Consider the following 15,271-nt stretch of genomic DNA (forward strand, 5'->3'; position numbering starts at 1 on the left):
GGTCTGATTTTATCTCTCACACAGGGACGGTGTGGATAGGCTGCCCCTCCTGTTTCACAGGGTTGCCGAAAACACATAAATTACATTCTTGTGAATGCGCTTCATAAAGCTGTGAGGCCTGATACAAATATGGGGTATCATCTCTACTACTCTACTACTGTTCTTTATTGAATTAGATCTTATTTAATTAGAAAAGGTGAAAGCTCTAGTAACACTCTCTTAGGTATTTTAGCTCCTTTGGCTTAACCTTCTCTTTTTATTTCTAGTGGGTTTTTACCTCATGCAATTAGGCCTCGTGTCCCAACTGTGAAAAAGAAAAAGAAAAAAAAAAAGTCTTCCATTTCCATACCATACTCTTTGTCTGAGGGTGATTTTTAATTACACATCCTGAAGCATAGTCTCTCTGATCTCAGAAAGTGACATTCCTCTGATTCTAAGTTTATACCCTCAGATAGAAGTCATGCCTGCCCTCCACTAAGTATTCTCAAGTGTGACTCACCCTGGGTTTTTTAAATCCACTTCTTCCTCTGGAAGAGAAACTTGGGCCAGTGTATTTGCCCACCTTATCTGTTACCTCTGTCCTCCACTCCAGGAAATAGACTCATTCCTCTGTTACCCCCAATGCTTGAAGATATTTCACACTCCATAAAGCTATGCCTGATCATATATATCTTTAGATACTAAAAAATAAAACAAAGGGACTTGTATTATATATACATATATATATATATACATATACAGATATATATGTATATATATACACATATATATACACATATATAATGTACATATATATACACACATATATATCAATTATATATATGAAGTATAGTCAAGTGTTGGACTAGGTATAAACAAAGAAACAAACAAGCAAAACACAATTTCCCCCCAAACCTTGCCTTTGTGTAGGGCTTTACTACAGAATGCTTCTTGTACATCACAGGGCCAGAGTGTATTTTTCCAATAATACCTGAATCATCATTAGTCCAGAAGGTTCTTGGGTCAGGCTTGGTCAGGATGCTGGCATGATTACATGGTTCTTTCGCCTTGAAAACATAAGGAGAAAAGAAGTGATGTGAAAATGGATTCACTGTTTCAGCTGTTTCCAACCTACAGTTCTATAGGCAAGAGTCCAAGCCTGAAGCTAGCACATATGGCCGTCCTGGGCAAATTGGGATCGTGGGTGACCCTTGACCTGACGCAGTTTCACCGCCAGGGCTCATGGCTAGATAAGCACCTGGGGGCTGGAACTCAGCTTCCACTAGCTCCCTTCTCCCGTGCTTTTTGCAGTGTGCAAACTATACAGCTGTACGCAGAGGCCTTGTAGGATTAGCAATATATTAACGTAAGGACCCTTATCACATGAAACGTGTTTTGGACTTCTTCGTAATAGAGATGGTACTTTCAGTATATATGCTTGGGAAAATACATAAGGGAGAGCTATTTTTAATTCAGTGGCACTTTAAAATAAATTCTTCTGAAACTAATACCACACTATATGTTAACTAAAGAGAACTTGAACAAAAACTTGAAACAAGTAAAATGAGTTCTTATTTTATAATAATAACAGAATCTATATTTTTAAAATAGCACATATGCATAGGCTATATATATATATATATATGTATATATATATATATAAAATGCATTCAACCTAACATCTCTGCCTAGTGCACATCCAAATAATAGATTCTTCACAATAATTTCCAGGGAACAGCAATGATCTTTTTTTGGGGTGCAACTTTATACTAATGTGATGTGTGGCTTTCCAGTATGTTTCAATTGGGGAAATATAAATCTTAGGGTTAAGAAGGACATTCCATTTATAGATATTTTGTATCTATAATTTGATTACTGTGAAAAGTCCCTGAAATCTATGAAATAGATTTCATATACATATACATATTATATATACAATATTTAGCTGGCCTTTTCTCTCCATAGCAGGTCTTTACCGATGAAAGAAGCAGTGCATCTGTTTGCAATCTGGCATGAGCTCCTTCTCTTGTTGTGAGCTACTACCAAAGAACATGTAGAAATCGGGATCTCGGAGAATTATTTGCACCCTTATGTTCATTGCAGCATTAGTCACAACAGCCAGGAGAGAGAAACAACCTACATGTCTCTAGACAGATGAATGGATCAAGGAAATGTGGTATACACATACAGTGAAATATTATTCTGCCTTAAAAAAGCAGGAAATCCAGGGTGCCTGGGTGGCTCAGATGGTCTGCCTTTGGCTCAGGTCAGGATCCCAGGGTTCTGGGATCGAGTCCCGCATCTGGGTCCCTGATCCTTGGGAGCCTGCTTCTCTCTCTCTCTCTCTCTCTGTCTCTCATGAATAAATAAATAAAATCTTAAAAAAAAAAAAAGAAGGCAATCCCACCATCAGCAACAACGTGGATAAACCTATGCTAAGGGAAATAAGCCAAACATAGAGGGACAAATACTGCATGATACTACTTCTAAGAGGAATCTATAGTCAAACATGCAAAATCAGAGAGTAGAATGGTGGTTGCCAGGGGCTAGGGAAGTAGGAAGTTGAGGAAGTGGGTATAAAGTTTCAGTTACACAAGATGATTAATTTCTAGAGATCTGCTGAACAATGTTGGGCCTAAAGTTAGTATTACTGTAATGTACACTGAAAAGATCTGTTAATAGGGAAGATTTCATGGTAATTGTTCTTACCACACACAAAAAAATCTAGGGATTGGTCACCCTCCTCCATCTGTGAATATATCAGATAGGCACATAAACAATTTGGTAAATAAAAATGGAAGTCGTCTACATTTTATTAATGGAATTTTCTGGTAGTGTAATGTGTTTTTAATTGATAGGAAACATGATTTCAAAAGTTAAATTGTGGTAAAAGAAAATCATGAAAATATAAATCTCAAGGGAAAAAAAAAGAATGTGTGGAACGGCACCATTCCCTGGATGACATTTTGAGCCAGCAATGCAAAAATCCCTCAAACTTCACTAAGTGGCCTCAGTATAAATTCCTTCAAAGGAATAACATATTCCACTAAAATACTGCTCCAATTGTTAAAAGTTCTTTACAAGTTGAATTGAAATCTGGATCCTTGAAACTTTGCTCTTGAGTTGCAGAGAACAGATCTGCTCTCCTTGAGAAATAATTCCTCAAATATTGGAGAGTAGCTATTCTGTCTCACCTGAGCCTCTCATTTCCAGGTTAGCAGGCCTCTTCCCTTCCTCTGTTCCTCATGAAATGGTTTTAAGTCTCTTTACTGAGGTAAAAATTTCAAGCACACACAAAAGTAGACAGTATAATAACCGTTTATGTACCCATTATCCAGCTTTTAACAGTCTTCAACACTTTACCATTTTACCAATCTTAGTTCATCTATTCCCCTCTTTATTAGGCTGGAATATTGTGAGGCAAATACCAGACATCATGACACTTCATCTATAATTTCTTTAGAATGTTTTTAACTAATGACTTTTTTTCCATAACCACATGCCTTTAGCACAACCAACAATTTCAACCATAATTAGATTTATTAAAGTTTAATGAAGGCTGTTAAAGTTTATTTAATTAATGACAGCATAAACATTCTGAAAAACAGAATGAGCCCTTGCACTGTTTTGCATACAGAGCAATTTGGAACTGATGATTAGGAAGAGATCCTTTAAAGTTGTGAGTTCAGCAAAGTCAATGGAACTTAGTCTCACTTACTTAAACCTTACAGGCCTTTGGGGGAGGTTATCTTAAAAAAAATATTTTTCTAATAGAAGTGGTACTATCTTCCAACTTACTTCTAATATGTCCCTGGAGGGAAAGGAGGGAAAATCTCCTTCCCTAATAGAATGGAAAGTTTTAGAGTGTGAAGGTGAAGGAAAGAGGATTACTTCTAGAAGGTCATTGCTGAATGCTTATTCCCTAGAGTTTTGAGATCTAGAAGTACTTTCATAAGTTACTATAACATTAGAACATTAGAAAGATAAGGGCATTTGAAACAAGGATAGAAGTAGTTTAATATTAGAAGGTAGGGTGCATCAGAATAACTCATCTAGGGAGATGTCAGATGTTCAGAAATTTTGGACAAGCTCTGGGAAATGAACCTGTGAATAAATCATTAGAGATTCCACTGACATGAGAAATGAGCCAAATCTTAATTCTATAAAATGCCTTCAGTTAATGACAAGTTGTAATATTTGTAGGATTGCCAGAAAGGAAATGCCTATGGTCCCCTTTCCTCAGTCCATCTTATCCCGGTTTAAAGAACATTGATCCACAATAAATAAATGTACATGCATATATAAATAATTTAAAAATCACCTGTGGTGATGATATAGGAAAAATAAATCAGAACATATGAATTTGTCCCTGATTTACTTTTGACTTATTTATAATCTCTGTATGACTTTTTATGATTTTAGCAGAATGCTACTAAAGTATGCAGTATACTTTGCTGCTAAAGTCATAGTTCTCCCTAAAATACAATAGGAACTCTCAACATGCTTGTTTCTTCTTAACCAGGGAAGTTGATTCTCTCCCATCTCAGGTTACATGATGTTCAAAAGTAAGCAAGAACACTTTATATCTAGGCAAATAAGATTTTGCTTCTTAAACTGCTTTAGTGAAGCTTTAGAAAACATCCTCTAGATGCAATCACAGGATGTAAAGCCATCCCGCAAACATTAAGTTTAAATTCAGTTCTGTGTATCCAAGGGAAGAAAAGTCTTCCTTGATTTTTTTCTCTTGGATGACTTCATTATATCCAACAAGTATTTATTTAGCTTTTGTTTAAGGCCAAGGGGCTATCCTGGTTGTTATAAGGGTACAATGGAAATGCATTGATCACTAGGACCCTACTTTCTGATTTTGGGAGTAAGACATAGACATCCACAAAGATGTCTATGGAACCTCATATCAAGTACCTCTAAATCCAAGATGAAGAATGTTGTATAGCTATTAAATTTTGTCCATGTTTTAAAAAGGAAGCAATAGTGTGGGCAAAGTTGTCAAGCAAGGCTTTAAAGAAGAGGGAGGACTTGAGCAGGTTTGGAAAATACTGGCAACATTTGGACTGGTGGACAGGCAGTAGAAAAGCATCCAGGGTGGGAGGGGCAATACAAACAAAGGTGTGGGAGCAACACTTAATAAGGCATATGGTTAGGCAACTCTTGGTGGAACAATCTCTTGGGAATAGAAGGCTCATGGGAGAAATGACTGGAAACTAGATAGAAGCCAGATGGTGAAAGACTTTGAATGTCAATGAATCCCTTACTCTGAGGGAATTCAAGAGCCTTGGCAGTTTGTATGAAAGACCAGAGTCACAAAGGACCAAAGCCGAGGAGATTAGGAGGCTGCTGCCTTGTCAGAGAAACATTGATGAGAGCACGACGAGCAAGGGCACTGTGAAAATGGAAAGGGCGAGATGGCTGTGAAGGGCAGCTGTAATGATTTTGTAAGATTTGAGGGATGACCAAAAATGAGGGAAGATGGAGGAGTCCAACATATTTCAGAGCTTTGGAACTTGGGGACCAGGAAGGATGGTCAACTGTGCTCATGACTGTCCACAGTCCTCGGCAGCTAAAGAAACCACTCTGCACTGTGCCTCAGCCAACGTGGTGAGATCGTGGAGCACACGTAGGCCCTGGTTCCTGTGCTGTACCTACAGTCCTTCTGGCAGCACTTGCTTCATCTCCGACCCAGACCAGACCCAGACCATATCATCTTTGGGTGCTTAGTGGTGACGCTTGCACAGTTGTGGATGGCAGCGGGGAGCAGGGCGGGGCGTGTGGTTCTCAAGCCTCTACCTCTGGGCTAATCCTCCACATTGCTCATGGCAGGATGAGAATCCATCCACACTGTTTCACTACAACAAACATCCCACAGTCTGTGTATCTGGTATCTCTAATCTGACAGTGTACACAAGGACAGCAAGAGTCTTGTCAAGAGAATCGTCAAAGGATCTCAACAGAGATCCTACGTCTTATAGTTCTGGGTGAACTAATGATTTATCCTCGTTCAGTTGCTTAACATTAATTACATCCATATGACATGGAGCATAGGGACTATTCTTGGCCCCTGCAGAAGTTGTGATTCCAAGCAAGTAGACAAATGTTCTTCTTTTGGAGGCTTTATTTCACTTGCATTCTTGTTGGTTTTTTATATTTTTCGGTTTGGCCTTTGTGACTGTGAATTGCTTAAGACAATTTACCATCCAGCCCATTTTGCTTATTTATGTTTCCAGCCGGCCCAGCAAGTGTTTCAGTTTCAACCACTGGTCTACATAAAATCAAGATGTCCAAGTTAAACCTCTGTTGAATCAGATGTTAGTAGAATTGAAAGGATCAGAGATTTGGGGAGCTGCAAGAGATCTTACATCACCTTCCTCCTTGCTTCATAGATGGAGGATACTGAGGACTAGTGGGTAATGTAGCTTAAGTGAGTGACTGATCAAGGGATAGAGTCCAAGTCTTCACATTTCAAGATGTCTGTTGAGAACTGATGTTGGTTCCTTAAAACTTGGATTTCTCTTCAATTTTGAAATTAATTCAATTATACATTTCATTGAATGAATATTTGTGGAAAACATTGAATGGCAGGGACAATGCTGAGCGGAATAGTCGGGAACCAGATGGATGTGTCCCTGCCCTCATGAAACTTGTTTTCTAATGCTGGCAGTTGAGATGAGCACTATGGAGGCAATAAATAGGATGACATGAGTAGGGGGTCAGGCTATATGTGGTCATTTTATTTTTTATTTTTTAAAGATTTATTTATTTATTACTGAGAGAGAGAGGGAGCAGTAGGGAGGGGCAGAGGGAGAGGGAGAGAAAGACTCTCAAGCAGACTCCCCACTGAGTGTAGAGCCCCATGCCAGGCTCAATCCCTTGACCCTGAGATCATGACCTGAGCTGAAATCAAGAGCCAGATACTTAACTGACTGAGCCACCCATGCACCCCAATATGTGGTCATTTTAGAAGCCTTAAGGGAGCCCACCCTAGCTACTTTTCAGTAATAGCATCAGAACCAACAATCACACATCTTCATTTGTAAGTTAAAACACAAAACAAAGAAGACATACAGAGTTGGTTTGACTGGAATCCAGGTCAAACCTTTATATAATCTGTACCAAAGCATGTAATTAAATTCTTAAATATAAATTATTTGGGGGCATGGTATTTGTAGCTTGTGCCTGGCTCAGAAAAGGCAATCACTGCATGTTCACTGACTACATCATTGGTTTGGTAGGATTCAAAAGATGGTACAGGGGCCAGCGTTAGTTAATGTATCACAGAATAATAGTATTTTGTGGGTAGAATGGATTTAACACATGACTTAGTTTAGCCTCCTTATTTAATGGATGGGAAAACAAATTCTGAAAGGGGTAAAGTGACTTACAGAAGGTCACACAGATAGGCAGAAGTTATTCATGTTGTTTGCAATACCTCCACTGTGCTTAAGGGAAGCTTCCTTGCATTTATTTTAGATCAAAGTTGATAGAAATAATTAGATATGGCTGTTTAGAGCATGGGCTTTGGAGTCAGATAGACCTGTAATAAAATATGGCAGCCCCAGACTTGGCTCTGTGAGTGACCCTGGGAAGGTTACATAATCTCTGTTAGCCTTAGTCTCCTTACTGGAAAAATTGGCAAAGTTAAAGTTAGGTTTAGGATTAGGCCTAGGCTTAGCTCCCTGTAGGGCTCAATAATTGATAAGAGTTATTAGCCATGGTCATACAATCAAACATGTTAATAGGAGAATCATGACAGATTGGAGGCCAGAAGAGATAGAATCTTTTGATGGAAAAAGTTTGCTCTGTTAATTGAATTATCTATATACTAAATAGTACCAGCTAAAAAAGACTTCTTTCCAGGCATTGTGCTTGCTGAGCACTCAGGCTAGAACTTTCTTTGCTCAGATATCTGCATAATTCTCACCCCCTCCAGGTATTTGCTCCAATGTCATCCTCCAGGCATTTGTCAAGCCCTTCCTGACACCCTGCTTAAAATGGAAATGTCTTTCCCTTTCTGCTTTTTATTTCCCCGTGACACTTAATATACAATTGTCTCATTCATTTTTCATGGTCTCTTATAAATTTCATGCCTCCAGAGGGTTGCTTGCACACAGTAGGCATTCAGGAAACATGTGCTAAATGATTGAATTATTAATCTCTAAACAATTAAAAATGAAGTCTGTAAGCCCCCCCTCAATTTAAGCTCTTAGAAATTAAAGGAGATAATCATTATGCCAAAATGTGCTGGTTTAACACATGTCTTCATTTCTTCTAGGGTTTTAACCCTCCTGAATTTCTGGAGTTGGAGTCCTGAAGTGATTGACAGTGGGGTTAACTCAGTAGTTGATGCTTCCAGAAATGCATAGCAGTGGAAGAAACTGCAGGCCTGCCTCACGATAAGGCTGGGACCTGGCCTGCTATTTAGCTCCTGACATTCCATTCAAACGATTTATTTTTCTTTGCATAAAGATGTAGAAAACTGCTTAGGCTGTACGGTGCTACCAAATACATTCACTGGAAAAAGTTAATAATGATTGGCTCTATTCCTCTTGCAGACTATTATCTATGACTATACACCACAGGTGCCTGGGAAGAATCATCTTCAAAACTGTGCATAGGTTCAGGCTCAATTCAATACATCATTTGGATTTGTCCATGACTAGTCCGTGTCTAGTCCACAACTAGATTTTTCTTTCCCCTCCTTAAGACACATTGCTTTCCAGTGGTTCTCAATCAAGGCTACATATTGCAATGAGAAACTTAAAAAAAAAAAAAAAAAACAGTGCCAGGACCCCATGCGAGGGGAGAGGAGACTGGAGACCCAGCATAGTTCTAAACTTCTCAGGAATCTCTGTCATGCTTAAACCAACTTCTGCCAAAAAGAAGTCACATGGATTAAGTCGTATTTATCCACTGGGTACAGGGAAGAAACTAAGTATGGCGATTTCAGGGTCGTTGTACCATACAAGGGTAACATAAGGGATGACGTCCAGGCCTAAGTTAAATGATGAACAAACACCTACTCCTAGGCATTATGGGGAAAAGAGAAATGTCTTGAGTATCTTTCAGTGCAAATGACAATATTCCCTAGTATTTTTCTCTTTGAGCTTGCCTCCAAAAAGGTATTTGACAAGAGGGGGAAGAAACAGAAATCTGGATCTGGATTTTATGTGAGGTCCTAGGAAAAAATGTTCCTACTGTTTTCCTATACAGGAGCTATGTCAGATTCAAGGCCAATGTGATTATAATTTGCTCTTTGTTATAATTCTTAATGTTTAATTTTCTTTTAATAAAAAAGTCTGATATTCAATCTTCCAGTAACACTTTAGCTAGAGTCTAAATTGTCAAATGCAATTGCCAACAAATGCATGGTTTCTTTTTCCCTCTGCGAATGGAACTAGACACCTCCATCTAACTACCTGCTGTTTTTCTCATGCAGTGGGCTAACTATACAGTATTTAATGGTCTATAGGTCTAAAAATATTTCTTATATGCCTTGGCTTTCACAGAGTGCTTCTGCAAAACCAATTAATAATCTGGCCATCCCAAGAGTCCAGAATGTTGAGTTAATTTTTTACAGAGGTTCCCAGATGTGCTGGAAGACTCACTTATAGCAGATCCAGCCAACATTTTTTTTTTAAGATCTCATTTGACCTTTCTTGTATCTGATATGAAACACATGTTAAAAACAACACCTGACAATTATGAAATGTATTTTTTGCATAAGCAAAAACACCATGAATACATCTTTTATAAAGTTTTGAATGGCAGAGATGGAAGGTTTTCATTGCGAAACTGTGTTAGCATTTAGCCAAGTTAATCATACATCTTGACAATGATTCTTTATCCAACATGTCTTTGGTATTCAGTGGGTAAGTCATTAGGCCCATGGAGAAATAAGTGGGAAAATTTTCAGGGAATGAAAAACATCTATATAACACGTGGAGAAGTGGATAGTTTTACTAAGTTCTGAATTTCAGCTTTAAGAGGTGTAGGTTCTGATCCCAGCCAGAACACTTGAGGGAAGTAACTTCTGGGAAGTAAGCAGAATAATAACGTGAGCCTATGAGTGTTCCAAGAAGATCCTGCATTAGCTGTTTCCCCCTGGCATGTATTTTCCATATGCAGCTTACATGTATCTTTTCTTTCTGTCTCCATATTTTTTTCTACTTATTTTTTCAGTGGGCTCTAGACAATCCTTAAGTGGCTTGAGTTTGTATTTTATCATTCCGTATAGGGAGCATAAAATATTCATGAAGCCTAATTGTGGATCCAGAGCTTGGTCAGGGATCAAACAGACATTCCAGATCTTTAAAGGCATATAGGACTGTTACTGAGGACTTGAATGATGCTACTTTTAGCTGTCCTAAACAAGGAACCAAATGTCACTGCAATCCACTACTGAAGTTTTCCCTAGACCTAGAATTTAAAGTCACACTACATGTCAGCAAATAATTACTAATCATATTTTTATGGAGTGTTTACAATGGGCCAGCATATTTATTATCTCATTACTCAGTGAGCCCTCTGAACAACCTCTGGGCACTCTTGCTGTCCCTTCTTGGGAGGAGGGGAAGTATGGACAAGTCAACCTTTGAAGTCTTATCCAGGGAGGTGACGTCGGAAAATGGCAGAGTAGGCACCTCCAAGCGCCTGTCCTTGGGCAGACACATCAAAAAGCAAGCAGGAACTGTCAGAACCAAATTTGTTAAAACTCTGGAAAACAAAGGTTTATAGTGACCAAATGAAGGTTGAATTAAAAAAGGGGGGTGGGCAACCTAAAAATGGTAGGAAAGCTTTGCGTTTCCTTGCCCTCACCCCAACCTCTCCTCAGCTCAGTGGCAGTCTTGAAGGGTCAGCCCTCCCACCTGCTCCCTCATTCCCAATCCCTGGCCCTGGAGCACATGTCTCCTCGAACCTGTCTGGGGCCTATGAAGGACTGCTGCAAGGGACCCATCACTGGCCCAGGCCAGAAAAGCACGTGCTAGAAAACTTCAGAGGGTGAAACACAAGTGCAACCTTCTAGGGCAAAAGACTACACCTCAAGCCAAGAGGGAAAAGCATACTGTTCTAGTGCTTCACATTAACTAACTCACTTTGTACTCCCAACATCCCTGTGAGAAAGGTATTATTATCATTTCGCCCATTTTACAGATGCCAAAATAAGGTAACTTGTAAAAGGAAAACGCAGCTAGCAAGCCCAGGCTTTTCATCACTAAACCAGAATGCTTCCAAATATATACATACTTAAAGTCGAGTGACTTAAGTTGTAAATACTATACATGAGTTATTAATAAAATGTTATTTGAAAATTTTACTCGAGATTTATTCTTTTTAATTTGAGGGCTTATTTCTGCCTTATTAGCCTGTTTGAAAAAAAGAATGGAATTCATTCTTAAAACCATCACTGTTCACTTTCTTCCCAGATGGTGTAAAATCTATTGCTGTTTTTAAGTATTTGTTGTGGGAAAATAAAGATTAGAAGATGATACTTTTTCACAAAGCAATGATTAAAAATTAATTGGGGGAAAAAAATCTCCATTTCAAGGAAATTTAAAAAAGGGGAGGGAGCAGAAAAGTACAAAAACACATACTTCCTGGAAAAACAAAGACTTTCTATTGCTCATTATTTATAATTTAGATGCTCCTAGACTGTAAGCTCTGGAGCAAAAGGGACCGTGTCCTGACTTATTCACCAAATTTCAGTGCCTTACATGCTAGCATACTAGTCCAGCCATAGTAGTAGTTACGTAGCCAAGTGACAATAGATACTTATTAAAAGAATGGATGATCAACCATGGTTTTACGTTTACATGTAGACATATTACTACTCAGTTCTGCTCAAAACCAGAAGTATGTCTTAAAGTAAACACATACAGGTCACTGCTTTTGTCACCTTATTTTCAGTGTATCCCAAGGTCCCCCATGGGGGTTCCCAATGATATTTATCAAGAGAATGGAAGTTCAGGTCTTGTACCTGCTCTGGCTGATTGCCACAAATCACTGGCGCTGCGGAAGAGAGAGACCGGCTGGGGACGTGCGGATGGGGAGATTGATGGCAAGGCTTCGTCTCATGTATGCTATGCTTGTTAATGCCTCCGCTTGGTCCCTAAACCTCCCTTCTGTTTCTCGTGGAGTATTTTAACCTAACGAGAGTAAGTGTGAAGCACCCAAGTGCATAAAGGAAAATGAATCTGAGCAGTCCATTACTTACACATCTGCTAAAGTCACTCCATCCTGCTACTATTTACTCTATAGCCATACAAAAGTGCCAGTTCCATTTATATTGGTCACATATGCTTCGTTTCTTAAAGAAAACAGAAGAATATCTTTTCAGAACATGCATGGGCGTAATTGTTTTTTTAACTAAATTGATTTTTGAGGGGAAGAAAGAAAATCTGTCCCTAGTTCCACAACCATCACCAACAGTCTCCAGGAACCACCACCAACAGTTTCTTGTGAGTTCTTCCAGGAAACTCCCATGCATACATACCCAAATATATATCTGCAACAATTTCTTCTCTGTGTGTGTGTGTGTGTGTGTGTGCGCGTGCGCGCGCGCCTGTAAGTGCATGCTCCTACATACATCTCTGGACTTTGTGGCAAATAGCAAGGATGAGGCCTCAAGGCCAGGATTGGGGAAGCCAATTAAAAAGAAAAGGAGGGGCGCCTGGGTGGCTCAGTCGTTAAGCGTCTGCCTTCGGCTCAGGTCATGGTCCCAGGGTCCTGGGATTGAGCCCCGCATCGGGCTCCCTGCTCAGCGGGGAGCCTGCTTCTCCCTCTCCCACTCCCCTTGCTTGTGTTCCCTCTCTCGCCCTGTCTCTCTCTGTCAAATAAATAAATAAATAAAATCTTTAAAAAAGAAAAAAAAGAAAAGGAAAAAGCTCGCTTAGAATCTTTGTAATTTCTTTCCTGAACTCAACACTTCTTTTACCAACACCTTGTTCCCCAGCTAAAACCACTGAACAGTCTATGTACGGAAGGCCGTAAGAGTTTGATGTGATAATTAACAGGACTTCACCTTGCAGTACAGATGCTGAGCAAGGCTGGAGGGTGACGGCTCAGAACACAACAGTTTATATAACTCTCCTCCAAATCAGTTAGACTTTAGCCCTTGATGCTATGGAAAATCTGCCTCAAAGGCTACTGAGGTGGGTTATAACTTAAAACAGCATAGCCTGGTGATGGGTATTAAGGAGGGCACGTACTGCATGGAGCACTGGGTGTTACACGAAAACAATGAATCGTGGATCACTACATCAAAAACTAATGATGTACTGTATGGTGATTAACATAACATAATAAAATAAAATTAAAACAAAACAAAACAAAAAAACAGCATACTGGTTTATCACCACACTTCTTAAGTAATGCAAGCTGCTTATTGAAAACCTAAGAGGAAAATGCCTTACCAATATATTTTAAATGATATGTATTTCTCTTTTCCCCATATAAAGGGATAGGATTATCAATAATGGTGTTTGATTAGAATATTTATGTTTTAAGAGAAAATGATATTCATAATAATAAACAGAACTAATTTTTTAAATGACAATATTCAGTGCTGGCAGGCAAGGGTTTTGTAAAATTAGTATCCTCATAGACTGCTCCTTGTATTTTAATTTTTAAATGTTTTCTGAAAGCTCTTATATTTTAACAGCTTTAAGATGCTCAATACTTTTATTTATTTCATTTTAGATCATTTATCCTAATAAATAATTCATAAATTGGTGTGCACAAAGCCATCTTAACATTATTCATAATTACAACACACTGGAAGCAACCTAGTGTTTAATGAGAAAATGATCAAGTAAAGAACAGCATAGCCACTGTGCACATGGTGTCTTTTAAGCATTTTCCATGGTATGAAGAAATGTTACCCATTGTTATGTTAAATAAAAGAAATCATAATATAAAATTGTATTTCAAATGTGTACAGAAGGACAGACAAGTCAATACATGAAGCAATTCTTATTATTTTACTGTAGTGGGATTATGGATGCTTTCCTTTTGTTTCCAATTTCCTAAAATTTTAATATTTTTCTATTATCTTCATAATGTAAAAATTATCTAGCATCAATATCTATAAATCTATCTATCTATCTATATTAATGCAAACAGAACAGTTTTGTCCATATCTAGGAAATGGAGGGATGAATGTTCTAATGATTGGAAAAGGACCGGATGTAAAGCGTTACTATAAAAATACATACATATAAACACATATATAGGTATGTGTGTGTGTGTATATATATATATATATGAATTTTGAGGCTATAGTCTCATGTGTCTTTCAGCATAGAATTATTGATGATCTTGAATGCATGTGTACCCCCCTCTAGTCCTCAATTCTAGTTTAGTGTTCTTGAGTTTCTCTGGACACGTGTAGAGATAATACTCTCTACAATTAATCCATGACAGGTTCATTTTGTGTCATTGGGAAACAGGGAACAGGGAGTGTCAAGGCTCCCCATGAAGATTTTCTTTAAGTCCTATGGGCCTCAATCATTATGTCCATTGTCTGGTTTCTCCATGGACCTGGTTCTCTCCCAGGATAAATGAAAATACACATGCCAGGGCAGTACCTTGTTAAACTTCCCAAAGACCAATACTGAATATGCCAGACAAGGTTACCATTTCAGGAGGCCTAAACCTTCAGAGGTATTAATCAAATTAATGAACTACAAATTGCATACTTGCATATATTTTAATCATTTTCAGGCTGCTTCCCCCCCCCCAAAAAAAGGAAAACAATAGACCTGAGATTCAAATATAATTCATGCAGAAATAGCCCAAGATATTTCTTAAGGCTCTAAATATGTTCATAATCACACTGATGCCAAACTAAATTGGCATAGTTATTGTATTGGTATTATGCAGCTAATTTCTGATTCTCTTTCTTTCTCTTTTTTGTTTTTTTTTTGGCTAGAAACTTGCTGGAAAAACATAGAATTGGAAAATTCATTCAAGATTAAGTAGAGGAAAAATATTAGAAAAAATTAAATAGAAATACAATAAAACTTTTTTAAGCTATGGTTATAATTTCTATAAATGTTTCTTAGAGAAATCTTATGTATCAGTATTGCATTAAAATGTCTACTTTGTATAGACTCAGTACATTGTCTCCTCTACAAAATGTCTACTAAACAGCTGCATTAAAAACAAATCTAAATCTGGACCAAAAATATGTTTTTAATAATAAGATACTTAAAAAGCAATATAAAAGTAAATACACATAGAATGAGAGAATGATGTGAAAGAACTGTCAGATAATCCCAAT

The 15,271-nt window shown here is 38.1% G+C and overlaps 1 long non-coding RNA gene across 1 annotated transcript in view; it reads right to left on the reverse strand.

Moving 5' to 3' along the window:
• Nucleotides 1-811: 811 nt before the first annotated feature.
• Nucleotides 812-15,271, reverse strand: part of LOC135365617 (uncharacterized) — a 78,648-nt gene continuing 64,188 nt past the window's right edge. Inside the window, exon 3 of the long non-coding RNA XR_010413764.1 lies at nucleotides 812-1,046. This is a non-coding gene — a long non-coding RNA (uncharacterized LOC135365617). The remainder of the gene's footprint in view (nucleotides 1,047-15,271) is intronic.

This window comes from Mirounga angustirostris, unplaced genomic scaffold (assembly GCF_029215605.1).
Source record: "Mirounga angustirostris isolate CCGP_5_RB_7025 unplaced genomic scaffold, mMirAng1.0.hap1 SCAF_8, whole genome shotgun sequence".
NCBI lineage: Eukaryota > Metazoa > Chordata > Mammalia > Carnivora > Phocidae > Mirounga > Mirounga angustirostris.